The sequence below is a fragment of the Hipposideros armiger genome, unplaced genomic scaffold (genome assembly GCF_001890085.2).
Source record: "Hipposideros armiger isolate ML-2016 unplaced genomic scaffold, ASM189008v1 scaffold_95, whole genome shotgun sequence".
NCBI lineage: Eukaryota > Metazoa > Chordata > Mammalia > Chiroptera > Hipposideridae > Hipposideros > Hipposideros armiger.
The window spans coordinates 2,705,591-2,714,376 of record NW_017731445.1 but is presented as its reverse complement, the minus strand read 5'-3'; the positions used below and the strand labels follow the sequence as shown (position 1 = coordinate 2,714,376).

The following is an 8,786-nucleotide window of genomic DNA, read 5'->3' as shown; positions in this document are numbered from 1 at the left end:
CATTAAGTGTTTTCTGTTTGTTGGTTTGTTTGTATTTTTAGTAAGCGAGAAGAATGAACATACTTTTATGCTGAGGGGAATAACCAATGAAGAAATGAAGAAAAGGCCATTATTTATAAAGCAAGTTTCCTAAGGAAGCATGGTGGAATAATGTCCATTGCACCAGTGGGTGGAATTGCCTTTGATAGGAAACCTATCTTTTGCTAGAATGAGGACAAGGAAAGAATGGGTGCAGATACAGGTGGGCTCATGGGTGAATGGGTGGGAAAATGAAAAAAGCCACTCTCAATAGCTGCTAATCCTTAACTTAGAAATAAGGTCATCCCCCAAAGAGAAGATTGAAACCTTTAAAGAGTGGTAAAGGTTTGGGATAGCAGCTGAGGGAAATGGGAGAAGCACTTGTAATAGGACTGCCAAATAACATTGACGGCACAACTGAGATTAGTTGCACTCCAGATTTATGGTCTCCACTCTGTATGGCTGTGATTTTTCTTTTTTCTCCATCAGAGCAGTGCTCAAGGAATGTTTACAGCTAAGGAGGCTCCATGGAGGATTGCTTGAAGGACATGAAGTCCATCCATCTCTCCAGATAGTTTAGGTTATATCTCATGATCAAGGTAAACCATCCAAACTAAATACTTGAACCATATTGTTTTGGCGTCTTTTACTTTTACTCACTTTTACTGAATTGCATTTTGGCATTGCATGGAGGGACCCAGCAAGAAGATAGCCATCAGCCTGTCAGCGTTATTGGCATCATGGGGGATGTTGAGAAAGGCACTCGCCTCTGAACCATTCATGTTCCACTCCTGAGGGCACAGTGAGATGTTCCCCTTAGACCCAAATGCCAGGAAACAATTGGTTTTCCGTGAGTAATAACAATGTGTTTATGTGTTTACCTGGCATAAAGCTAAGGGTGGCCCCGAGCATGGTCTTGAAATTAGAATGCTGGGGTTCAAACCCAGCACCATTACCTGTTATCTGGTCGACCTTAAGCCTCTTAACTTCTCTGTGCCTCAATTTTCTCATCTGTAAAGTAATGAAAATAACTGTACCTACCTCAAAGGCTGCAGTGAGAATTGAATGAGACAGACTATGTAAAAGTTTTTAGCACTGTGTCTGGCAAATCGTTAAGTTCTCAATAAATATTAGCCCTTATTATTGTTATTATGATTTTACAACTGCTCTTCTGTTTTGTTTTTGTGTTTTGCCTTTATCCTCAGTGTGAAATGCATTTACATGTATTAATTTACATCTGGTCTCTACTTATTATTTTTTCCTTTTGTTCTTTACCCATACTTCATTTATGTGTTATCTGATATCTACCTGGAACCATTTTGAAATGAGGCAGAATATATGAAAGTAAACTAAAGGAGGTCTTTTATAAAAATCAATAACTATAGGGCCGGCCAAGTGGCACATTGGTTAGGAGTTGGCTTGGGACACCAGCTCTGAGCAGCAGGGCCCTGGTTTGAATCCCGCATGTGAGAGCCAGTGACGCTGTGCCCTCTACAGCTAAGATGGTGAACAACAGCTCGACCTGGAGCTGGGCTGCAGTGAGTCGCCGGCGACAGAGTAGGCTGCAGCGGGGCTGGCCGGCAGTGGGCGTGAGCTTTCGTGAGCTGCTGTGAGCCACTGTGAGCAGCTCTCCAATGGCCTGTGAGCAACTGCCTCACCCGGGAAGAGCACAATGATAATACCAACATGGGCCAGTGAAGCAACGCCCTCCACAACTAGACTGAAGAACAAAAAGACAGCAACTTGTCTGTTCCCCTTGCTTGATTCCCCAACACTGTTCCCCTCCCCCAATTCCCCAATAAAATCTTAAAAAAAAAATCAATAACTATAAAAACTTTCCTATTTTTGTCCCTGCTTTAGAAGACATCTCAAAGATGATAATATGGCCTTGGAACTTTCTTATCCCACATTTGTATACAGAAATGCAAGTTTCCTTGAAGTCTATTTCACCTAGTATTTATTTTTCTTACAATCATTCTTGATCCGCCCCTATAGGGACTTCGCCCTAACTCAATATTTGCTCCAATACTTTCTCATTGTAAATAAACAACATATTACTTTATTTGCAGAGAGGGATGGCTTATTGTAGCTTGAGAAGTAGCTACAGGTTCACGCTAGGATGAGGGCTGGATTTGGAAGTCAAAGACCTGGGTTTGGATGCTAGTTATGGTACTTACTAGCTTCTTGCCATTGGAACTCTCTGGCCTTAGTTCTGTCATCTGTGAAGTAGGGTCAATGATATTGATCTCACAGTGTGGTTGTGAGAAATAAAGAAGGCACTCAGCAAAAATTAGTTGAATCTGCATCTAGTCATGTAACACGTGGCATTCAAAGAGCCATTCAAACTTATACTTGGAAAATTGGGCCAAGTAAGTCAGTCGTCTTAAGTATGTTTAAAGGCAACCTGCATGTATTTTTCTCATTGAATTTCATTATTTGAAATAACGTTTACTAGTCATTTAGGGATATTTAGTCAAAAGTTAAAACAAAAAACTTGAATTATGTTTTAAAAATATTCAAGAAATTTCATCATGGTATCAGAATTTACCTTGACCTGTAATGTCATCAGAGAAACATGAAAAATATCCCAGGTCATATTCTTTACTTTCAACTACATAAATAACCTCTGAAAACCCCGATATACAAATAAGTCTGCTTTATCTCCTAGCAGATGAAAGCTTTGTTTTTGTTTTAATTTCCGTATTGTTATTATTGCTATATTTTGTTGTTGCATAGGTCAGTAAGTACATGCAGATGAAAGACAGCTTTTGTTTTATTTTTAACTCAAGGCATGTGGGTGTGGGATGGTTTATCCCAGATGTTGATATAAAAAGGATAGCAAAAGGGTTTAGGCCAGTTCTTTAAGGGAAAAAAGGGGAACTTACTTTCCCCATCCCCTTTCCCTCCTTCAAACCCAAAGTTGAAACCAGAGTAGATATCTTGGTGGGCCACTAGCCCCACCACAGAACATCCCTGAGAAACCAGTGTCAGATAACACAAAAAGAGCCCAACTACAACGGTTGGTCTTTAAAGGGGCTCATTTATTATATTGCTCATTCCCCACAGAGTTGCTCCGAGCTCATAACTGCCACTAATTTCAAAGAGAACCCTGAACTTGCATACGCTCCACAAGGCACAGCACAGGATGAGAAATAGGCTGGGTGGCCTGAAGCCATGTTCAGACATTTTTTAATGTTCGTCAATGTCTTTGGAACCATCAGTTTCACGTAGAAGCTGGCTTACTTCCCACCGAAAAGTGTAAAATAAAGCCATTTTCAAACCTGGGGAGGGGACGGTCTGGAAGTTGGGCTAAATCTTAAAACAGCATGAAGACTAAAAATAGGATTCAGCTTTCACTAAACCACTTGTCAGGTCAGGTCACATGACCCTCTGTTAGATACTGTCAATGTCACCTTTAAAGAGCTAAGACAGTAAAATGTGTTCACCTCAGCAGCTCCTAAATGAGCCTGGGGTTGAACTGAAGGGCCCTAACTTCAAGACATCCCAAGATAGGTGGTCTCTAGGGAAGGAGAGAAGCATTTTCTCCATGGGGGCTTGACTGCGGCTCAACTGGCACTTCCTTGGGAAGCTTCAGCTAGGAAGTGGCATTTCCTACCACACTTCTCTGCCTCTGGAGATGCTGTGGGCCTCCCCGCCCCTTGGTCCAGGAGGTTTGTGGGAGATAGATTGAGATCCCTCAAAAGCTTTCTCTGTGACTGACTGTAGAAAGGTTAGCTATCATCCCCAATTCTATTCCTATGGTTCCCTAGTCACCAAGACAAGGAGAAAGAGATCTCTTAGGGGCTCAAAAGTAACTTTATATACTCCAGAAAGCTCTTGGGTAGGTAATTCTCCAGGGAGCCCTCTGGATGACTCCATGAGAGCCTTGCTTTTGGACAGATGCAGAAAAAAAAGATGTCCTGATCATAGTCACTGTTCAATAAACATTCATTAAATCTTGGGCAATGTGTTATATTGGGCAGCAGCTTTAGTAGGAAACAGACAGTTATTTATTTGAGAGAAAAAAAATTAAATAATGAGACACTAGATACGGTTTCCCGAAATCCAGAGATTTTCTCTGCAAGTTTAAATCCACACAGTCTTTTCTCTAAAATTCTTCCCAAAAAATATTGCTAAGAACTTATCTCCTAGAAAATCTCACTATTTACGCCTTCCACCAAGGCGTAAATAAATAGTGCTGAGCAACTGCTAAGCGCAGAAACAATTCCACTTGCTAAGATTCAGCAGTGGACCAAGCAAACGAAAGTCCCTGCTCTCAGTGAACTTGTGTCTGAGTGGCACCGACATATGATAACAAAATAAGTAAGAAAACTCTTGAGTGTCTTGAGATGGTGATAAGTGCTATGGGTAAAATCAGCAGGAGCTAGGATCAGGGAAGGACAGGGTGAGATGGGGTGGAATTTCAGAGGGAGTCATGTTGTGAGGTATTGTTTGAGTAGAGAATTTTTTAGGGAGCTTTACCTTTGACTGCTTTCCTTTTTCTGTTGTTGTCGTTGGTCTGAATATTAGTAGAAAGTATTTTACAATTATTTGTGAAGCCTTTTGAAAGCTTACATGGTAAGGCCAGCTTGCCAAACACGGTGAGAAGGCAGAGCAGCCCTGCTCTCAAGTCCATCACGGCTGTGCGAGTTCCGTGGGAAAAAACACAGCATTTGGTATCCTTTTCTATACATAACGAGTGTTCAGTAAATGTTGCTCACTCACACACAAGATCCATGGTCTTAGATCTGATCTACAAGTAATGTGGTTTTGGGGATTTTTTTTTTTGTCAAAATGCATTTCTCCATGTTTTTGTTTCTCTCCCAGGGACCTATGAGTAACCATAGCCATATAGACAGATGAGGCATCACCAGTAGCGCCTGGAAATTTATTAAGCCACATCTATTTAAGGTAGCATCCCTGAATTTCTCCATGGTCAATGTAAACACCTTCGCTTAATCTAGCTTCACTTGCTGCTGTCCTTACATACTCGATGCAAAATGCCAGCAGGCTGTCCCTCTTTTTTCCATCACATCTCCTTATCTCTAAGAGGAGACAGCCACCTCTACCCCTACAAGCCAATGTACTTTTATACTTTCTCCCATCCTTCCTTCTCTCTTTACCTCTCCTTTTTCTTCCTTCAGTGTCTCTGTTGCACCAGCAATATTGTATCCCCATGGGCCCCATCTTAACCACACTAAAAAAACTAATTCTTAACATAAGTACTGTTAGAAGCACTGAAAAGAATAGTATAGAATGGAAAGGCTGGGACATCAGTAGCCTTATTTATTACAGAACATTTCTCAGTAGAATATATGACCACTGCTGCTACTAATGGCATTACTTTCTACCTGTTGTACCCACGTGTTTACAAGTCCTTTTACATGTATAATATCGCATACAGTCTGCTAAATTTTTGCTTCTCAAAGTGTGGTTCATGACCAGCAGCATCAACATCTCCTGGAAGTTGCTAGAAATGTAGAATCCTAGGCTCTACCCAAAAACAACTGAACCAGATTCTGCATTTTAACAAGATCCTCAGGCACTTTGTACACATATTCAAGTTTGAAAAGCTCTACTTTACATAGTCCTATGAGTAAATCAGAAACCCCCTTGCCTGTTTTATAGATTAAAAAAGCAAACAAAAATAGGGGTCATCGATGTTTAATTAGCTAATAGGTAACAAGACTTGGAGTCAAAAACCAGTATTCTTTCCACTACACTGTGCCCCCATTTTGGATGCTATTGGAAGAAACTGTTGCTTACCTCTTTTGGGGTCTGACATCAACCAGCCCAGTATTTCATCAGGAGTGTCTGCACGGTAATCGTAGCCTGATATTGTCCCCTGATGGTAAGTAGGCAAATGCTAATCTCCAGCTTGATTATATATTCCTTATGTAGGATGGTCTTGCTGCTTCTTGTCTAAAAGTTCTAAGTTTAATTACATGAAACAAGTTTCATATTTAGAAATTTCTCTAATTTTCTCCGGTTCCTTACCAAAGAAGGACATGTTCACAGGTGAACAATTTTTGAAGTTTCTACTGCAATGTCCTTTCGTAAGCAGGCTCTCAAGCGTTTCATCCAATCACCCTGGAGAGAAAGGGAAAGGGAACTAACACATGGCAAGCCCTTTTTTGTGCACTAAGCTCAGCGCTCTGTATGTGTTATCCCGTGATTCTCAGGGAGACCTAAGGATTGACTCTATGACCCTGTTTTACAGATGTGGAAGTTGAAACTCAAAAGTAACATGCGTGGCAATGCTGGGAATTCAGTCAGATTCTGTCCCACCATGCTGGCTTCTTCGTAGAAGTGTCTCAGTGGAATTAGAATGAAAGGTGACTTAAGGTAAGAAATGAGACTATCATTACCTTCTGTCTTTTGTAACACCACTGACGCTACATCAGGTACTACCCATCATATTTTCTAAAGAGAAAAGTGGTTACCAAACTCTTCATGGTTTTAAGGGTGAAGTTGAGTAACTGGAGTGAAATCAAAACAGGGAGGAGCCAACTAGAGGGATACAAGCTAAATATGCAGACCCTCCCAAAAAAGACTAAAGAAATCTACACAGTCGTATGGCTGGGTAATATACTTTGAAACGTCCATATCAGCACCATATAAATTGGCTAACATCCAGACATTATTTGAGCAAGGCTCTTTAAACTGGTGAGTTTTAAATTCATTGTGCTTACCAGGGAAGCACACCTTGTTCTTTAAGAAAGGGGAAGGATGAATAGATTTCTCAAGCTAGTGGAGCTGAGAAAGGCAGCTCCCAGGCTCTCTGATATACAAGTTCTCAAAACTGTAGCTTTCTCAGCTCAGTCCCAGCTCAGACACATTGGAGTGGAATGTATGTCTATGTTCCTCTCTGGGAATCTGCTGACAGTCTGTGTGGCAGTCTCTCTACTAGTCTTAAAGAATTAAATAGACTATTATAACTACTCAGGTTTTGTTTTGTTTTTTAGCTAAGCCATCCTGCCACCTGTTGGCAGCTCACCGGCAGCTCAGCTCGGGCACAGCGTCACTGGCCCATGTGGGAATCGAACCGGTGACCCTGTTGCATAACTACTCAGATTTTAATATATGCTACAACTGTTTTGCTGGTTTGGCATTTAAGGATGCGAACTATCCGATCTCTTCTAGAAACATGACACTATAAAAGGAACTACCGTTATTAGGAATAAAACTGTGCAGTCCTCATTAACCAGAAAAACACTTTCTAAACCCAGGGAGGCTCTACTTTCATTCCAAGAGAAGTCAGGAAAATGATGCTGCAAGAGCCCAATAAAGATTTTGGGTCACCTTGTGCTCACTGGAATTGACTGGGGTTGATGTGAAATGACTTTAAAAGAACAACAAATACTTCTAGCAGAAGCGATCTAAGCAGGGAAAAGGGCTACAGAATCATGTTAGACTCAGTCTTGTTTAAAGTTTCATTATTAGTTAAGTTTTGATTACCCACATTCACTTACCTTTAATGTCTTATGATAGAGCCTGTCCTTATTAGCCACAGACGTTATGGTAACTGGTTGTAGGGTTACTGCTTTCCTGGTTATGACATGTGACCAGAATACTTTCTGAATTGAGGTTGGGAGTGATAAGTCCCTGGTTACTCAAAATAGCTAAGGAGTGTTTATAAAACCAGGCACAAGCTAGTCCCAAAGATGACTGCAGGCTTTACTTTAGTTCTTTAATCTGCACATTCATTTCTGTGCTGCCAGAACTGTGTACACGGGGCCTCACTATGACACCCGTCACAGCAAGAGGCAACCATGTTATAGCCTGTGCCTTTTTATACCTAAGGGGATAGGGTCCCTCAAATTGTTACTGTTCTCCTTTTCCTGCTCATTTCTATCTATCTACCTACCCTATCAAAATCACAAACGAACCACATTATCAGGGGTTCGACTGCCAGGTAATCCCACACATAAGAGGAAGACAATACCATTCTGAAGGAATTTGGTTTATTTATGTTTCCTGCATAGATACTTGTGATGTATCTGCTTCCTGGAAAAGCAACATGGAGAGGCTGCAGAGAGCAGAATATCTAGCTCTTGTTCTCTCTTTTAGCTGAAGTGCTTATCACCCATGTTTCAAAACCTAATTAAGCTATGGTTCATTTATAACAAAAGGACAATGGACGGGATCTGCGCTCCAGGCTCTGCTTTGTCACTAACCAGCTCTGTGACTCTAGGCAAATTAGCTCTCCACTGGGACTCCTTTGCTTTGTCCTGTAACAATAATAGCTGTGTTTATTAAACACTTTCTGCAAAGTAAGAGTTATGCCAAGCACATTAACTAGGTTATCTCATTTAAACCTCACAAAAATTCCATGGGGAGGCTTTATTATTACATCCATTTTACAGGTGGGGAAACTGAGGTATAGAACGGCTGACACAAAGTGCCACCAACACCATTTGGAGGTGTAAAGGCCAGGGTTTGACCAAGTTTTCTGAACCTGTGCTCTAAACCCCTGGGCTACATGCTTCTCTACTTGCCCCACTACCCCAGCCCATGAAGTTGCTAATTTCACTTAGAAATGAGTTGGCTTGACTCATGTAGAACATCTGTGCTGCTGTGTTGTTTAATTTTTTAATTTAATTTTTTTTTTAATCTTGTTTCCTCAACCAAAGAAAATGTCTGAATGAGTCTGTGGAAAACCACTTCCTCTAGGATTATGATTTTCTGCCCTTTATAAATTCCTTGCTTTTTAAAGGGAGATTAATAATGCCTTGCTCATAACATAGTTGTGAGGCTCCAAGCAATAT

General features: G+C 41.0%; 2 long non-coding RNA genes across 4 annotated transcripts in view; one reads left to right on the top strand and one right to left on the bottom strand.

The window, feature by feature from the left end:
* The window catches only part of LOC109384483 (uncharacterized), a 12,204-nt gene extending 5,858 nt beyond the window's left edge, over nucleotides 1–6,346 (top strand). For 2 of the 3 annotated variants that reach the window (XR_002124408.1, XR_002124406.1), the window contains exon 3: nucleotides 508–1,154. This is a non-coding gene — a long non-coding RNA (uncharacterized LOC109384483). Of the gene's footprint in view, nucleotides 1–507; nucleotides 1,155–6,238 lie in introns of those variants that run through there. The other variant, XR_002124407.1, reaches the window with a different exon arrangement.
* LOC109384484 (uncharacterized) overlaps nucleotides 1–7,533 on the bottom strand; it is a 52,370-nt gene extending 44,837 nt beyond the window's left edge. The window contains exon 1 of the long non-coding RNA XR_002124409.1: nucleotides 7,491–7,533. This is a non-coding gene — a long non-coding RNA (uncharacterized LOC109384484). The remainder of the gene's footprint in view (nucleotides 1–7,490) is intronic.
* Nucleotides 7,534–8,786: the final 1,253 nt, after the last annotated feature.